Raw genomic sequence first — 19,235 nt, 5'->3', positions numbered from 1 at the left:
TCACACCCGACGGGACCCAACTATGATAACAGCGTCTGGCCTCTCGTACACACTTGTGTAAACACGTCTCCTTGCATCACCGGCATGCAGAAGCACGCAGCAAGAACCTACCCTAACTCGAGACATTTTGTTTCTATCAACAACACTCATTTGGTATTGCTGTATCACTTTACGCCTAATTACGCTAGTCGAGATAATCTATCGGGTCGTTAAAAACGAATCATAAAAACACTGCCTTGGGGGGGAAAAAAACAAGCGGGGAAAACTCACATCCCACGAAGTATTTAAAGCGAGTGAGACGAGCCTATTTTTCATCTCCGTTCGGTCGACAACACCAATGTTTTTTTTCAATTACCAGCAATTACTTTACTTCACTGAGACGACTGTACAAACACTGCTCCACTTACTAGCTTATTTTCGTTTCAGAATACAAGTAGTCTGCTCTTCCATCCAGAGCGTACAGTTTCAAGAATTAACTTTGTTTAGTTACGTGTGCATTTTTTTTTTTACATTCGCTGTAGAAATGTTATTACAAAAGCGATTTTCAGATCGTACTTTTGGCTACGCACTAACACATACCAAAAAACCATACTCGGTGCGTTATGCTATATGCATGCCATAGGGGTCATACAAGGCACACTTTAAGTATAAAGATCCAACATTCTTCGAACCTCTGTAACTTCAGCAACCGAACTTGTATATTTAAAACCTCTATAGTATAATATCAATACGGAGTGTCTTTTAACCGCATGAGCTTGTACCTGTGTAGCACCAATGCAATCATATACATTAATGTGACTAGAAGTGTAACCGATTTACATTTAGATATTTACCATGCTTGGTGAATTTACTTAAAATAAATAATAGTTTAAAAAATTAAAAAAACACGCTTTATATAGAAAACCAAACTAAAAAATAGAAAATAAATTTTAATAAATTTGAATTAAGAATAGTGTAAATTTTTTTAATAAATATAAATTAATAATAGTGTAAATAATAAAAAAATGTATTTTATTTTTAAAAAAAGCGTGGGGTGTTTTTTAAGATATTATTGAAATTATAATTATTCTACTCATATATGTCAATGAAATATTTATAACTATTAACACCATTGATCCCACGCTTTTTTTTAAATAGAATACATTTTTTTCTTATACACACTATTATTAATTTATATTTATTAAAAAAATTTACACTATTCTTAATTCAAATTTATTAAAATTTATTTTCTATTTTTTAGTTTGGTTTTCTATATAAAGCGTGTTTTTTAGTTTTTTTAACTCTTATTTATTTTCTACTTTTTAGTTTGGTTTATTTATATTTTAAAGTGATTTTCTTTATTGACGTATGCAAGAAATTTTATAACAATGTAAAAAAACTTTATAGTTATTACATCAATTTACTATTAAAGAAGGTTTTGAATAGATTTTGGCTGCAGTTAAAATAAAATCGATAAATATTGTTTTATCTCAGAAGTGTCTCTAGATGTGGCTCAATTTTTTGTTTATTACATGACTTTGCTATTAAAGTGAATTTGAGTAGATATTGGCTGCTTCTAAAATATATATCCAATATAGCGTGTTGAAGAACTATTGTACTCAATAATTTCAATATCCTGCTATGAAAATCAATATATTCGGGAAGCCATTGATGTTTATTCTAATTCAGCATATCTGATGGGTGACCATCCATCCTTTGTTTGCAAATGTCTCACTAAAAATTTTCTCCCATTTGTTCCAGTCCGATTCCACTGTAAGTTTCATTTGCATGCAGTTGTACCAAGCTACACTGGAGTATTCTAAGAAATGTTTTAAAATTTCTATTTTCTTTTTGTCTTCTTTGATTAGGAAACGTTCACATTCTTTGTTGAAATCTTTAATCCACTGGTAAGAATTTGAGTTTCTGCCCGTGAATATCTCAATCATGAAATATTTTGCAATTTTCCCTAAATTTTGAGTTTCAGATATAGTTTTTTTCTTCAAGAAATTTTTCTAACAGTTTTTCCAATTTTTTATTTGATCCACTAGCTTTGGATTCAGCACTTCTTTTTCCTCAATTCCTTCCAGGTAAAAATCCTTAAACTGTAAGTTTTGCTCTCTATCCAAATATGGTTTTGATATATCATCTGTCAAACTTAGCCATATTTTCCGTGTTTGATGTCTTTTATTTCATGATTTACTGACCTTGGCATAGTTTGGAGTAGGTATTTGTAACTGCTTGGTGTAGATTTGCAGGTTGGTGTTCGAGTGGAATTTGAAAAATCTGCCCATCAGGTGTAGCTAATGAGGTTATGCATATGGTGTTTGATTTCCCATCTGCTGTTGGTTTCACAGCAAAATCAAACCTCAATTTTTCCGTGTTTCGTGAAATATTTGCAGAAAATGTTGTTTTATAATAATGTTTAACTCTTGGTTAATTAGTAAAATGAAACAAATACGTAATTGTGTTTCTCTATTCAACGAAAGAAACAACATTTAAAGCCCTTATTTCAGGGTTTTTTTCATATTTTTACAAATATAGATATTATTCTCTTCAAGAAAGTATATTGTTCACAATAATCATAACCCATTCTCACTTTTCATTTAATTAAATGTCACAATATTTAGTAGGCTTTGTTTATATCGCGCCAAAGACAAACTGAAAGAAAAGAGTTCGCACATTGTAAAGAAAACCATTTTGCTCATGTGCAAACTCTTTCTTGTGAAATTATATAAATTGACAAAAATCTTATTTTTAAAATTGAATAATGGAATAATCTCATCAAATTAGTGTATGGTCATCGGTCCTCGATAAATATACAAAGATTGAATGAAATCTGGCCGTTTAAAGTGGGTCAAAATCGCACCCAAAGGAGTCGGTTACAAACATACAGGTGAAGATAATATAAAGCGTGTAAAAACAGTGTTTTGCTTAAACAGTCAAAACAGAAGCTTTAAAAATTTCTCCTCATATTTAAAATAAACCAGAATTTTTTTTTTATAAATTACTCTTGATTTAAGAAGGGTTTTTTTTTTATCGAAGAACGCTCCCAATACACATTAACGGTTTTTCTAAGTTTCGTGCAAATGGATCTTCGTCTAAAGTGCGCTTACTTCCGGCTTCCGAGTGGTGTTCTGCTGCAGACGGTCACGCGAGAGTAATAAAACGCGTGTCAGCTGTGGACCCGACAAGGGCTCGCATGGATTCGTACAGACGTCGCTGTATTGTCGCTGGGTTGTCCATACTTGTAGTGTGTCTGTATTTAGTTTTTTGTTGTTGTTGCAACTGTATCCTCGTTATCAGCCCACTGTGTTCGTGTGTTCTAATTCCTTCAGAGAAATTCTGTGTGCTGTCTTTACATTTAACTTTTGACATAGGCTTTACTTGGCTTGTTTCTGTATGTTTGTTTATTCATCTTTTTTTGTCCATTATTCAAGTTTTAGCTATGGCATACAGTGCAAATTAGTAATGACGTATGTCCAAAATAATGATTTAAACCTATCATAACTTAGAAATTTTTTCTTAATTATGCCTGTGCTAAGTTGCGCTTTCTAAGTTATGACATTTATAAGCTGTGCGTTTCTACGTTACAATAGTTCTAATTTGCGTGTTTCTACGTAACGATGCTTCTAAGTTATTTGTTTCAACGTTGTGTGTTTCTAAATTACGATATTTTTAAGTTGTGTATTTATAACTAACGATCGTTCTAAGTAATGATTTTCTAAGTTATCACATTTTTTTTGTTGTGTGTTTCGGCGTTATGTGTTAGTAAGTTACGTGTTTCTAAGTTATGTCTTTATAACTCATGACAGTTATAAGTTGTATGGATTTTTCTAGAACTCTAAGTTATGACTTCTAAGTCAGGGGTGCCCACAAGGGGGGGTAACGACGCAGACTGCGTCATTAAAATTTCAGGGGGGGGGGGGGGTGGTTAAAAGACGAGAAAAATGTATATATTATTTACATTATTATAGCTTGAAAGGGATCCTGTAAAAGAAATTGACAACCCTCACTTTCCTTAACAAAAGCAGTTTGGCATCTGTCGGTTCAGGATGGAAATATTACCTGATATATGACCAAAATTATTATTAGAAAATCAGTGTTAATTAATGCAAAATGTGATAAAATATAATACTAAAAAAGTATAATATTATCAAATCATTGAGTAAATCATTGAGAAAATGGCATAAAAAATTTCGGGGGGGGGGGGGGTTATCATTAGGTTAGGGGAGGGGTGAGTCATAGTGTTTGGGGGGGTGGGCACCTCTGTCTAAGTTGTGTTTTTCTAAGTTATGTGGTTTGGCGTTGTGCGTTTCTAAGTTACGTGTTATAAGTTGTGTGTTGCACTCGCACCGTGCTCCGACGTCTGTCTGGCTTGAAGACGAGAAGGGACAAAACAATGGTACTCACTAAACGCTGTTCAAACGCGATAACAGCCCGACGTTTGAAGGTCGCGGGCTGGCATGAAAGGACAGGTTACACTAATTGAAGGATCACCGCCCTGTTTCGTGCCCGAGTGTAATATTTCGTACTTCGACACTGGTGCAAAACATAGCTTTATAAAATGCTTCTGAGGATTACGTACGCACTACACATACGACAGCCATCAATGGTTACGCGTATTCTTTGAATCATCGTGTTAGGAAGCAATTTTGTCTAGCCCAATTTTAACGTCCGTTCGGGAAAAGAAAATTCACTGGGCGTGCACACATTTAAAAAATCTCATAGATTAATTTCGTAAAAAAAAAAAAAAAAAAAAAAAACTTTAAAGGTATACTAATAGTAATGTAAATGGCATTACCAATGCACCAGTCTAACTACAAAGCGAAAAAAATTTCTCTTCTGCTGATTTCGGTAAAGTCATACCTGCGACAAGACGGAAATAAAAGACAAACGTGACGAACGTGATTGGCTGGGAGATTATTTAACGGTTCGCGTCGCTTCCATCGCATCGTGCCCGTGGCGCCGCCGTGGCGCCAGCACGAAGCTCGCGTGATCACTCCCAACAACGACTTGAAATCTAGTCGGTGTTGGCTCTGCGCTCTGGCAGCGAGGCGTGCCTGCACTCCGACACCCCGGTACCCGGCGCCAGGACCGAGCGAGCTGGCACGAGGCGCTCCGGTGAAACATTCAACCCGCATCCACCATGTTAGAATTCTCGTACGTTCATACGACATACCGTAAATACTAATTAAGCATTTTTTTTTTCATTTTTATCCGTTTTCATCGCGGGAAATATCGAGTAATAATATGTATACTAACATATGGGCACGAAATGGTGTTGGCGCTGCGTCCATCTACTTAAGAAAACTTTAATAGTGACTGCGGCAACGCACATCTTCAACCGATAGGACTAGAAGCTTGAAAATTTGCGTAGGAGTTCCTTATATTACTTAGGTAAGCACTGAGAACGGAATTTTGAAAATTCATCCTCTAAGGGGGTTAAATAGGGGATGAAAGTTTGGGAAATCCCATCGGACATAGGCCTACGACTAGTATGATAATAAAATACTTTGATTATTATGACTCAGTATGTTTGGAGGGGAGAAATGATTAGTTTATAGCTTCATTAATTCGATCTGTCGTGACCCAGATTTAACAAGGACAGTTTCCGTTAGCAAGCCTTCTTGCGTGGAATTTTAAGATTACGCCACCGTTGTAACAATATAAACGAATGCCCAAGTAGTTAACTGGGACAGTTCGTTTAATAGACAGGCACTGTTGGCTAGGAAATATTAAGTCGAAAACGTTACAACTAGATCACAACGGGCTATGTTAGTGGTCACAGCTTGCGACTGGTTATAAAATACAGCAATACATTCGTTTTTACCATTGAAACATTTATCTAATCCAGGGAAAGCTGTGTTTAAGAATGAGATCAATTTTATCTAATGTGTTTTAAGTACGTAAATCGTGGATGACTGGCGCATGATTATTGATCGATTGCTGATAATTCCACTTCATGATGCATTGCTGTGAAACACTGCAAAAAATATTCAACTGAAACCAGCACATAAATTAACAGCGCCGCATACTCAAATAAACATAAAGTGGTAAAATGACAACTGACTCCATCGCGGATGTTTTTAAGTCTATACTGCGTGTGTTTTTTCTTTAATTTCTATAACAGAAAATTATAAAAACCGATTATAGCTGTACCTAGGAGGCATAAGACACGATGTCACAAAAACCATATTTTTCATGAGAGCCGTTTAAGGAATTTTAAATAGTCCCTCGCCTATTTACTTAACTATTTTATACCCAAAAAATGTGAAATTTTGACACATCGCAGATCTTAAATTTGTATGCCACTAGAAAGAACGTCAAACTGTGGTCAAGTTTATGGTTAAAAGTGCATTTTGCCCACAAGTGGAAATAGTGTCTTATGCCTCCGAGGTACAGAATATAAAACGTTTTTGGGCCGTACGTACGCAATACATATACACCAGCCATCAATGTTTACTATTTACTCATTAAATCGTCATGTTTTGAAGAAATTCTGCTAAATCCAAATTTAATGTCAATTCGGAAAAATAAAATTCCTGTACATATATAGTGAGAATGCAATGAAAATAATTATTTTATATCTAGTTGTTTGTTCTTGTTTTTCGCGTGGTTAAAAAAAATGTTCAAAATAATGCGATATTTTGCTGTCACGCTATTGTGATTCTAGCGTTACGAGTCGGTCACGCTGATGAGGGGAGGTCTTTCCCGCTATGATATTACCAACAAAATTGGGGCAACGCGTACTTCTGGGTCAATTTTACGTTCTCGAATAGGGTCCGGAGTTTATGCATTTCTTCCATAACTTGGCATAATTGCATCATTGTAACTAACTATAAGTGAATATTTTGATTATAAATAATACTTCATTCTGATTTGCACTGGTTGTCAAAGAATAAACCTCGAGAACGGACAGCAAAGATAAATACACAAACACACGGAGAACAAGCAGATAGCCGATGGAAAAATTGCACATGCCTGGACAGCACAGAGAATACCGAGAAAAAAATTTAGCCAGGAAAAAAGAACAGTACAGAAGAACGCAGTGAAAGTAAATTTCTTGACTTCCAACAACTGGTGAATACGTAAAAATTTACTTCTGTAGTTTACTGTTTTTAAATATTTCTTGATAAAGGCCGAGCAGGAATCGTCCAGAGCCAGCCACACACCACGCACGCGCCCAACGCGAGCCTTGGACTGTTGCCAACTTGACAGACGAGCAGTGGACAATACATAAATTTGCGTGCGAGGAAGAAAAGGTTATTGAGAGAAGGGGTTGGTGGAAGGAGGGGGGGAGAGAGAAATCTTCCCGCGTGTCGCAGAGCGGATGGCTGCTTGCCAACCGACGATTGCGACTCGAATCGCACGGGTCAAGGGCGCGACCGCGATGTATCGATTGTTGCAAGATGCTGAACATTGGAGGGGGGGGGGAGGAGGAGGAAATTGTTATTTTCTGAAAGCTGGGTGTCTTTGCTCGTCCATCGCGGCCATGATCGACCGTATGTCCACAAATAAGTTCCATCTGACAAAAGGTCGCCTTCAGTGCCTATTCTTAACGTCCAAATAAACACCGATGACACATATAGGACGAGAATTCTCCGAACCACTCCAGGGAAAACAATGCGGACAAAACATGATGCACTTAACGATCACTAAAAGGTATATCACAGTATAAAATTATCATTTTGATCTCCGGTAGCCCCATCATGCCGATACTTGCACCAACATGATTTAAGGAGAGGGCGAACTAGCAGGGGAACTTATCAACACAGTTGATAAGTAGAGCGAAGTATTTACAGCAGAGTTGATCGCACCCAGAGCAGGGATCACTAGGTGCGCAATCTGTCATGATAAGAAGACCGAACAAACACGTCAAACACTTCGCCCCTCGCCGCCAGAAGTCGCGGCACGCCTGTCCATCGGGAACAATGCCGCGGTGATGAATTACGACCACCGCACGGGGTTACATAACCCACGTGTGCTGGTTGCTAAGGCTGTTTGTGTTCTCGCGGGTCGGGCGTCGCGGCTGGGGATCCTACCGTCGCTGTATTTCGAACCGCGTGGCTACCTCCAAGTCGGCAACATTTTTTGTGCTGTCATCATTTGTGGGTTTTTTTTTCGTTTCTCTTTTTTTTTTTTGTTTTCGGAAAACTATTGTGTTTGTTTCGTATTTTCGTTTTGCTGTGTTTTTGTCTCGTTTCAACTGTTGTGCTGAATTTTTTGGGTTCGGTATTTTTGTGCTGTCATCATTTGTGGGGTTTTTTTTTCGTTCTGTTAGTCCATTTTTCTTTGTTTATCTTTGTTTGTTGACCATATTCCTTTTGTGGAGTATTGTGTGGCGTTAAATCCTGACAACAGAAATTTTTTTGCTTAATTTGTGTTTTTTGTCATTTGTGTTTTTTTGTAGTTTTCTTCTAAGCAATGGCGTATGTCCAAAAGCCTACATCAAGTCATGCACTCCCATTGCACAAATCTTTCAAAGATAATATTTGAGGGCTGATCAGCGGAGACGGTTGTAACTTAGCGGGACATCGGTAACACACTGGCCTCGCGTCCCGGAAGACGCGTCAACTGCGGTTTCCCAGTCGCTCCAGGCAACTCAGGGCTGGCTCAACGACCACATGCCCTGAAAGAGTGCAACTCGACGTTGTTTATTTTTCTGTGCCCGCATGCAACCACCTACTACACTGCCATCTTTGAATCCACAACGTAATTAACGCCATCGAAAAGTGCGTGACGATTGAATGTATTGAAAAAAAAATTTGATTGTCAACGGTTTTTTTCTAAGCAGGAACGGAGGCACTAGATAACTCTATCAGTTTCATTGCATGGTAAATTCTAAATAATAATAATAATAATAATAAACTCCTCAATACTTGATTATTCCCAGGATGCTCGATAGAATTTAAGAACGCTGAAAGGTTTTTTTTTCTCGTTATAATAACAGTTCTACTTGATATTATGGACTGTGTTATACCTGCTAATTTCATTGTCCTCAGTTATTAAAGAAGCGATCAGTTGGTAACACATTACCTTAAAGAAAACCACATTTAATAAACAATAATTTTAAATAATTTATGATTTATACTACCATTTATTTTTTTAGTTCATACATTTTATTCCTTTATAAACATTTCAATTATTATTTAACTATAAAAGTTAACGCTCTCTATGAATTTTCGAAAGAACTAGCTATCTATAGTAGCGGTATCTAGCGTGTCGATTTAGAACACCACTCGGGTACACATCGGGCAATTTGAGTGCCGCCCGCTGGGATGGTTCCTTACTTATGAATCATGTCCGATTGCTTCTCCGACATCCCTTATGTATGCGGTTGTTTTTTTTTAACTTCTCTGATGACGTTGTTGTCGAGACGTACCTAATGTACCAGTTTTAAACAAGCTGGAACTTTCAACCGCTTGTTAAACTTTGAAAAGCTGTTCTCGCGTTTGGTTCACTTCTTTTCCCATCGGCTACAACCGGTGCGGTGGGAGAATTCCCAGTCCCCATTTGACTGAACCAGGGGTGGTCAACAAATAAATAGGGAGGGACAATTTTACTAAAACCAAAAAATCTAGAGGACTAATTTCTATCTCTGTGTGGTATTCTTATAATCATTAAAAAAAACACTATGGTTCATCTCCTCTAATTTTATGCAGTTTTTTTTTCTTCGCTAGACTGAAAGTAACTTCCTCGTAATTGACGGTCTTCTGTTAAGAGAAGCCATCTCCTTATTTGGTCTGGCCATTCAGGACGCGTTTGCTTACGCGCTGGATGGCTGCGATTGGTTTGCCGACAGTTGCACCTGAAAGACACTCGAACAATCACGAAAAGATTTTGCACTATCTTTTGCGTAGTTAGCGCTTTACGTTACCTCGAGATCATCGAGGGATCCAGATAACATCTACCAGATGCAGGCTGTAGGCTTAAAACGCGATTGCAGTTTAAAATTATGAGAATCTGGAATATTTATTTGGAGAATGTGTGACGTTTTATCGTAAATTTCAGGTTTTTTCTAAATTTACAATTTTTTACTTCATCAGTGGCGATTTAAATTCATGAGAACAGATATGTAGATTCGGATCAGACCGGTTTGGACACCCGATGACTCGAATAGCAATTGCGAGCTGGAATCCGATAGGTTGGAAAGCGGTGATCAATCTTAAAAAACGAATTACTGTGTCGAGATAGTTTGCACATTATTATAAACTTGTTCTTGCCTTTATTTTTTTTGTTCGATCAGTTATTTTCTAAAGTGGCGCAGTAGTTTCTGGCAAACCAAGATAGGTTTATCAATTCAGCAGCTTTTCTCGCTGATCAGAGCTAATTGGAAAAAAACTTTTTGTAGACGTGATCTAAGAAACAGTCAATTTTCCCCGCGATTAAATCAACACCACCCAGGCAAGTACGTTTCGTAGATTCGTCCGATCAGTAATTCACAGTGCAGAATGTTATGCTTCTAACACTAATGTGATGATTGGACCTCTGTTCTTGTGGCACACCCTCCACGACCGTGAGCCAGTTATCAGCCACTTATCGGTGAAGTAAAACCAATCACATCACACTGAAAAGAACAAGACATTTCTTGCAGTGATATCAGCTAATGGAAAAAGCATATTGGTGCAGTAAACAGAGAACTTTGAGCTTTAGTCCGACATCAAATACATAGGTCTACAGTCACTATCACGGCCGATAAGCCTTTTCTCCTAACACTTGGAAGGTTCTAGCGCATACTCTCTTTTGTCCTTTAAAACGTAACCTCTCTATCTCGCTCTTGCTCTTCCATAAGGTTTCACGTGCCATGTTTGGGTATCTGCATTTACATGCAATTATTTTTTAATCTAGGAATAGGTCATCGGACGTTCGACAAAAAAAAAAGTATTTTCAGTTTGTGTTTTTTTTTTTGTTGTCACCAGATGTATGCTATACGTGAAATTTTAATTATTAAACATCCAGCAAAAAAATATACATATTTAGAATGTTTTCCTGATTAATTGAGTCGCGGAAATACATTTAAGTAATTTTATAAGTTTTCCTCGCGAAAATTCTGTCCTAGCAAATAAAATACAGTATGGAGGGGAAGGCCCTGACTTAACCCATTTTCCTCTCCATCTATACATATATAATTGTGTGTGTGTGTGTGTGTGTGTGTGTGTGAGAGAGAGAGAGAGAGAGAGAGAGAGAGAGAGAGAGAGAGAGAGAGAGATGCTGCGTGTAGGTGTCTAGGAATGTGACCTCACTCGACCAGAATTGTGATGGTTATTCCCAGTGGCGGATACATCATTTTTTTAAAGGAATTTTTGAAAAAAATTGAAAAAATAAAATAAATTATTGAACACACGTGTAAAAAAATACTTTCGTATCTATGGAAACTAACACACATATGATCCTATAGTAGTAGTCGTAAGCAAAGCGGCTTCTAACAGTTGAAAATGCAGGTGTTTAACAGATAGAAAACCACCTGCATTGATATTTTGCAAATTTTTCTCTAACTCCGGGAGACGGGGGGGATATTCCCTTCTCTCTCTATCTCTATATATCTCTATTTTCCCCTCCACCCAGCAACCGAGATTATTATTCCTTCCCATACTTTCAAATTTAACGTTCCAACTCTCATTGCCATTGAATGTCTGGGAGATTGTAGGGGGGGGGAAGGGGGGGGGAGGAGGAACAGGACCGTTAGTTTTCGAAGGCGAGACGCAATACGACCGCGACGCGGACGCTCGCCAGACGAATCATCGGGAAACCGGCGCGGCGCTTGTGGGGGGGAAGAACGCGACAAGCGCCCCGCGGCTACAGCCAGGGGCCGTGCGGCGAGCCCCGCTCCTATCGCTTCCGGCGGCGCCACGCTTCCCGCCGCCACTTCCGGTCCTCGGCACCACCGGCCCTCGCCCGTCCGGGTGTGTTTGGGGGGGGGGGAGGGAGGCGGGCGAAACCAAGATTCAGGACGTGTCCGAACTCGCCTGAAGAAAACACAGTGGCGCGTGGAAGGAGACGCATCTCCCGGAACATTTCATTATCCGCGTCTCTGCTGCTCACACATTCCACGGAAACGTAACAAACTACCACCAATGAGTAGGGACCTGTAAAATTCGCGGATTAATTTCGCGATGGGATAGAGTCCAAATACTTTTGACATTATTTTGCTTCAGTGATTGGGCCAACAGTTTATCTGAAGGACTCTCTGGGCCAATGAACAATCTTAGCGAATCACGATCGTTCCAGTCAACAGGTGTTACGAGTCGGTAACCATAACCAGCAGATGTAATTTGCACGAGTGCATAGAGGATCGTGGAGTCTATCCTTTAGGGGATTTGTAATCGCGAATTTTACAGGTCTCTACGCAATGAGATTGCATTTCAAGGTTACGAAATGCTAATTTAATTTAAAATACATATTTTTTTATGATTCTAGATGATAGCACGGGCAGAAAATTTGTAAATATGATTAAAATAAGCCTCAAAGTATTCATAACGTAAACAGACATGGCTACCACCGCAGCCAAGTAGCCTACTCGGCTTCTATTGGTCGCACGGAGCGACGCGAACGGAAGAGCTCAGCGCTGGTCCGAGCTAATCCGTAATCTGCGTGCTGTCGTAGAAACTCTGTTGCGTAAGATCCGTCTCCGCTCGCGCGACACGTCTCCGTTTACGTGCCACTGTGCAGGAGGGAAGACGCCGACCAACAGGTGGCCGACGCTACTCTTCACGTCCGCGCCCTTCCCTGACGCGAGCGACTCTGACCCTCCCGGGGCTATTCCTGTCCTGCAGATATTTTTTGACGTGACAACGTCTAATAAATCGATGCACGCCGGCTGCACGCACGAAAGAGTGTCCCGTAACGCACATTGTCCCGTTACGCTGTGTCCCGCTCATTGTACGCTTGCGCCGCATCTATCTGCTCTCTTCCACTCGATTGGAACAACCATCGATTTGACTTTTACGAGGCACATTAAACTTGAAACACTCCCATTCGTTCCCTACTTTTCCTATCATCGTCCTAACACAGATTGGAAGAAGTTAAATAGCAAACATGTATAAAAGATATAGTTAAAATAATCTCTTCGTTATAAAGTAATAAACATATTTGAATTAATGAGTGCAAATAAAAGTAAATTTATCAATTAAGTTGTAGATTTCATTTCACTCCTTCTTTGTATCCATACAAAATAGTGATATTTCAATAAAAATGATTCAATTTTATTCATAAAAGTATGCAATCATTTCATCAATGTTTTGTTATGACGTCTCGTTAAACTATCGTCCGTAAATCGACTTTACATACAACCAATTTTTTTTCCTAACCTAACTAAAAACTAAGTGCATTTGAGAGGGGTTACGGGTTAGGGAGGGAGACAGTGTGTCTCAGGCACACGCCTGATCATGCTGGGATTATTCATGCAGGGAGAGGGTCGTATGCAGGGCCGGTGCAAGGTAAATTAGCGCCCTAGGCGAAAAACCTTAATGTCCCCCCTCCCCCCCCCCCGGCCGGACACCCCAAAAAAACATTTCCTTGCCTCAAAATACATCACGTAAGCATAATATTTTGTCAACAATCAAATGTAAGCAGGCTTGTGTTTTTATCTTTACTTTTGTACTTATTACAAATCATAAACAGGTCACCGTGGACTTTAAATAATTTACTTACATCAATATAAACATTCCAAATTGTTACAAAAATCCATTTTCATCTAGTTTCAATAATCTTTAAACATATGATATCAGCTGTTATGTGTCGTGCTGCGCCGCCCCCAGCTACTTGGCGCCCTAGGCGGTTGCCTAGTTCGCCTATATGGACGCGCCGGCCCTGGTCGCATGCATCAAGTGCTAGGAGGGGATTGGCTAGCCATGGCTGCGATTGGCGTCATGACTAACTCCCCTAACTTCTTAACTCTAGTCTGAAATGTAGATACGTTGGGCACAGGTAAAACCTTCGCAGACACAGGGAAAAGCCTGGGCCACTTACATGCGGGATGCCAAATTTCACGCATTAACTTCAAGCATGTTGGTTACGGGTAACAGCGGGATGGTTCAGTAAGAAGAGTTGGACAGAGTAGAAAAAAATCTACCATGCGGGGGTTGGGCGCTGGTTTGTTCGGGGGCCAACTAAGTGTCGTTTCCCGCCAGGCTGCCAACCAGCCTATACTAAACTATAAGGGCAAAAAAAGGTAGGCCTATTTGTGTACGCCTATAAAATAATTTATACAGTTAAACATTAAAATTAAGAAATGTTTTTTTATTTGGTAACATTAATAATTCGCAAGCTTACGAGTTATTTAATTAATGTGACATGTCAGGTAACAATATGTTTCTCGCGAGCTGGTGCATCGGGCTACGCTCAGGAGTGGATAGAGCTGCAGGTTGACCGAGATCGGTTGAAAAAATTATCCAGTCCCTCATCGCTAGGCTCTAGCCTCAACTTCTACGCATTAATCGGCTACAATGTGTCCTGCAGAATTACTTAGTGAGAGTCACTGGTTTTGGAAGAGGAGGGGATGGGGTAGAAGAAGAAGATTGGTGAATAGTGAATGTGGTGGTGGGGTGAAGAGGGAATGTAGAGTAAAGGAGGGAATGTATGGAGGGGTGGTAATGAGTTGTAAAGGGGGAACGTTTTTTTTTTCCTAACCTAAGTTAAAACTAAGTGTGTAAGGGAGGGGTCTAGGTAGGGAAGACTCTAAGTGCGTCTCAGGGCAAGCCCTATACGCTCTAAACATGCGGGTTTTTAACCATGCAGAAAAGGTCACGCGCATCATGTGCTAGGAGGGGATTGGCCAGCCATGGCAGACGTTTTCGCCATGACTAACTCCCCTCACTCTTAATTCTAGACTAAAACTAGATAAGTTTGGCCCAGGTAAAACCTCCATAGACAGAGGGAAAACCCTGGGCACATACATGCGGGATGCAAAGGTCATGCATTATTACAAGCAGGTGGATTACAGGAATAGAAGGATGGTCCTGGAAGAAGAGTGGGGCGTGGTAGAAGTTCTACTATGCAAGGGGTGGGGCACTTGGACTTTTAGTCCGCATTGGTTTGGTCAGGTCTGGTCTTTTTGGGGGCGGCTTATGCCGTTTCCCGTCGTGCTGCCAGTTAGCACTCATTGTGGCTGTGTAATATGATCGTGTAAGTGGGGCGGTCGCGAACTGTGGCGTCGGACTAGACTCCAGAGTGGTGACATAGCTTCAGGTCGACCTGTCGCCAGTAAAAGGCTGTCGGTCAGTTAGAGAAATTGCCACCATCTGTCATTGAAAAGTCCTAGCTGCAGTACTACGCTGTGTGAGCTGCGGTCGCGAGCAGGGCATCGAGCCATCGGCACAACCGCTCCCTTCGGCTGCGCGCAGGCGAGTCTCCTAAAGGGGGAAGAACGCTAGTGGGTTTGGATAGCGGTGGGGGGAAAGCGGTAGAAGGAGTGGGGGAATAAGGTGGGAACGGGGTTGATGGAGGAGGGGAGGGGAGTGAAGCCTCGAGGAAGACATTCCCGCCGCTGTTGTTTTTCCGCGGATATTCTTAGCTTCCAGGGCCGCGGGCGTCGGACAGGGCTGTCCTCCAGTCTGCTGACTCACCGCCACTTTAACTTGGGAAGTGCGACCCCCCCCCCCCCCCTCAAGTCAATATTTGCTAAGATGATCCATGAGATGCGACGTAACTAGGGACTGGAAAAATTCGCGGTTTCGAAGACCTTCAGGATGGACTACGCATTCTTCTGTATACCCGGGCAGATAACGCCAGTTCATTTGGTTGAGGCTTTTTTCGTTGGCCCGGGATCGTCCAGATGAACAGTGAGCCAACAGCAAAAGCAGCTTAGAGGTTTATATGTATTTGAATTCTAGCCTATCGCGAGATGAGTCTGCGTATTTTTTTTAGGTCTCTAGGCATACATTATATATGTAATTTGATCAGACTTATTTTATTTATTGAATGGTTTTCATTGAATTTTTATTATTCGTTAAGATTCTCTAACGGTGTTATTTCTATAGCATGGTTTGAAGGTTCAGTGCTAAACTAACATTTTATTTTTTGTACTGTGTAATAACACGAGGAAAATTTTAACCGACCAAGTACTGATTTTTTTAATTGTGTAAATGATAAAATAAATGCAATAAAGAAACTTTACCCGGACGAGAGCAGTCTTCCTTCAGTCAGTCGTTACGGTATAAACAGGCTTGCTTCCAGCTGTGGCCGTGGACTTTTCATGGCTCCGGGCCGTTTACATCTGTGGGGCTCTAGTATTTTTAGATACGGGCCCAGAGAATAAGGGGTGTTCGGGCTCTGCCTTCGTGCAACATCTGCTGTCGGCTCATAGTTCGTCTGGAGGACCATGGACCAATGAAAAACCTTCGACAAAATAAACCTTGAACAACGTGAAACCCAGTTCAGATGTGTCACAAATCAGCGGGCCATTGAAAAGGTGACGTTTGTCCGAGTGCGTAGAGGAACGTGGAGTCTGTCCTAAAGTTCATTGTGCATCCGCGAATTTCGCCAGTCCCTGACCAAATGCGAAATAAGCGCGGCGCTAGCTACACTTCCACAATTGGGGGAATTAATGATTTATCGCGAAAATATTTTTTCGCGATGAGTTAGCCCATTCGCGGTTCGAATTCGCGGGAAGCTAAACGTCAAACCATATTTACCTTAGGCCTGTTTCTGTGATCGGCTCGCAAGTTTTTGAATCCTTCAAAAACAAACGACTGTCCAATCGAGGACATCCTAGTTAAAACATCTCACGAATGGGCAGCAAATGAACAGGCGTGTGCTTGTGTACGTAGAATACTGTGGAGTTCATCCTATTGGTAAATCAACATGCGAAATTTTCCAGTCCCTTAGCATTGGGATGTGGTTAATTATATCAAGTATAAAGTAACGGGTTTTTACTCGAACATTTACGTTCATCTACAAAACTGTTTTCTTATTAAAAGTGATTACTAGAGACCTGCAAAATTGGCGGATTCATTCGGTGATAGGCTAGAATTCAAACACATATACCTCTTAAATAATTTTGCTATTGGCTTACTGTTCATCTGGACGAATCTCAACCAGTTATAAACCCTCAACCAAAGAAGGATCAAATCACAGACAAACCAGCTGAGACGACTTACAAGTCGGCAGCCAATGAACTTGCGTTATTTGCCCGAGTGTACAGGGGTATGTGCAGTCTATCCTGTAGGCCATCGAAACCGCGAATTTTGTAGGTCTCTAGTGATTACTAAGGTAGTATGGGTAGGATCATGAATATTGGAAGGAAAGATTTACAGACCAGATGTGTGTTAAAACTTTGCAGCATTGCCTGTGTTACGTGGTTGGCTGGATCACGGGGTCTACGCCCATGCGTAGTGTTGTGAAGTTTCGCCTGGTTGTCCAATATACACCAAGATATGGTAGGGTCTCTATCCATCACCGATACACTTTTTATTCGTTCAAACGATGCCTAAATTATGACCATTGGCGCGTGTCAAAATAAACGATGCACCAATCACACCAGACGTAGAAATGGATACGCGTTTGCAGGGAATTCTGGTGAGAAAATGGAGTAACTAGTCATCGTGCATACACGCAATGACAATTCCTTTTATAAGTCAGGTAACGCGCTATCGCACTAACATGTCGGGACTTCGCACCTCCGTACTGCTAAAAAGGTTGACCCTAGGGTTTGGATTCATAGTAGGGACACACACACACACACACACCTATATATTAGTTATTTTTTACGTTATATTGCGTTGCAATATTCAAATCAAAAATAAACACTTTCTTATGTATGGAAAACCACAGGATCGGCAACGCAATTAAAACACAACATTGTGGCGCCCGCTTCACTGCATAGGCTGTCAAATGTGAACTATAAACGGTAATTTCTCAGACACTAGTAGGAATTAAGAAATGCTGTTTACACGTAAAATAGAGGAATGACTTTGGTGTTCGAAAAAGGTATTTTTCCAAATTTTATTATTTTATTTACGGAAAAGCCGCGACGCGAGATAATTCAGAAAATCTGTTTTCAGAATAAATACAGGAACGTCTCTAATGTTTGAAAAAAAAAAAAAATTTAGAAATTGTAGTTATACTTTGCGGAAAAGCCGAGCTGTAATATGACGGAGTTTGTGCTGACGTATTTGCAATAACTCACCAGAAAATTTCAAATATTTCCCCTTGCAATTGTTTGCAAGCCATCGTTAAATTTGTTTTGCCGTAACACACTTCTTAGCAAATGCTACTACCATTTAGGTTATGTGTGAATTATAATGTTAAAATTAATTAAATTATTAAGAAGACACAATTAGCATCTGGTGGATGTTACGTCGTAAAGTTAGTTTACTTGCATTATAGAAACTGTGACGGATATATAAAAATATTCGAAAATGAAAATAGAGCTTCAGAAATCATGTCGACATACCTTCATTTCGGTTGCAGCGGGTCTGTTGGGTGTCTCCTGCCATGACAACAAACTTTGCCAACCAATAGGTGTAATCTATTAGCACTGTGAGTAAAAAAAAACCTTTGATTTTAATTGGATTCGCTGACGGTGCTGCTAGTTTGTTTTATTTTTACAAACTGTATTTTATTACAAGTCTGCCATTCTTGTTTTTTTATGAGCCTCTTTCTTCTATGAAAAATGCTACGTGTAAGAAAATTATTGAAAAGTAAACCGAATAAATAGTTAATATTTACGAAAAAAAAAAATTGCCCTAAAGCATACAAATAGACAATTATTTCAAATATTGCTGGTGAAATACACGATACTAGCTGTAGTACCCGGCTTCGTAAGAGTAAATTAAGATTTTTGAAACAAAATTTATATTAAGAATGACTGTAAACAACTTATATATCATAAATTTTTAAGTTATTGCTATTTTATGTTATTACCTTTCAGCGTTGAAATGCATTTTTTTTAAGTTGTCATTTATTTTTATTACTGTAAATTTAAACATAAAGTATTAAAGGATAGTTATACCATTATAATTGGCTCAGTGCATACCCCGATGTTCGCGGAAGATAATATAAACGGATGAATCGCGCGGGTCCGCCGTCTTTCGAGATTTCTGAGACTTCCACAGATGGCAGAGCCGTTTTGAGGGACACTTTTTCCGTTCCACGCGTCTTGCGACGTATTCACGAGATTACTGCTACCAAATGCCGTATACCGAGAGCTAACACATGTGCTGTTTTAAAATCGCGTGTTTTTTTTTTTAATTTTTTTCTAAAGCTCTGTACACCGTACGTGTGGGGGCCTAGATGTCAGGACTCGTAGCTGGTTAGCC

The 19,235-nt window shown here is 39.8% G+C and overlaps 1 protein-coding gene across 1 annotated transcript in view; it reads right to left on the bottom strand.

The window, feature by feature from the left end:
- LOC134532750 (monocarboxylate transporter 3) overlaps nt 1-19,235 on the bottom strand; it is an 89,603-nt gene that overhangs the window by 35,698 nt on the left and 34,670 nt on the right. The gene's annotated exons all lie outside the window — the stretch shown is intronic.

The sequence above is a fragment of the Bacillus rossius genome, chromosome 6, assembly GCF_032445375.1.
Source record: "Bacillus rossius redtenbacheri isolate Brsri chromosome 6, Brsri_v3, whole genome shotgun sequence".
Taxonomy (NCBI): Eukaryota; Metazoa; Arthropoda; class Insecta; order Phasmatodea; family Bacillidae; genus Bacillus; species Bacillus rossius.
The sequence above is the reverse complement of the archived record's forward strand: the minus strand, read 5'-3'. Positions and strand labels throughout refer to the sequence as shown.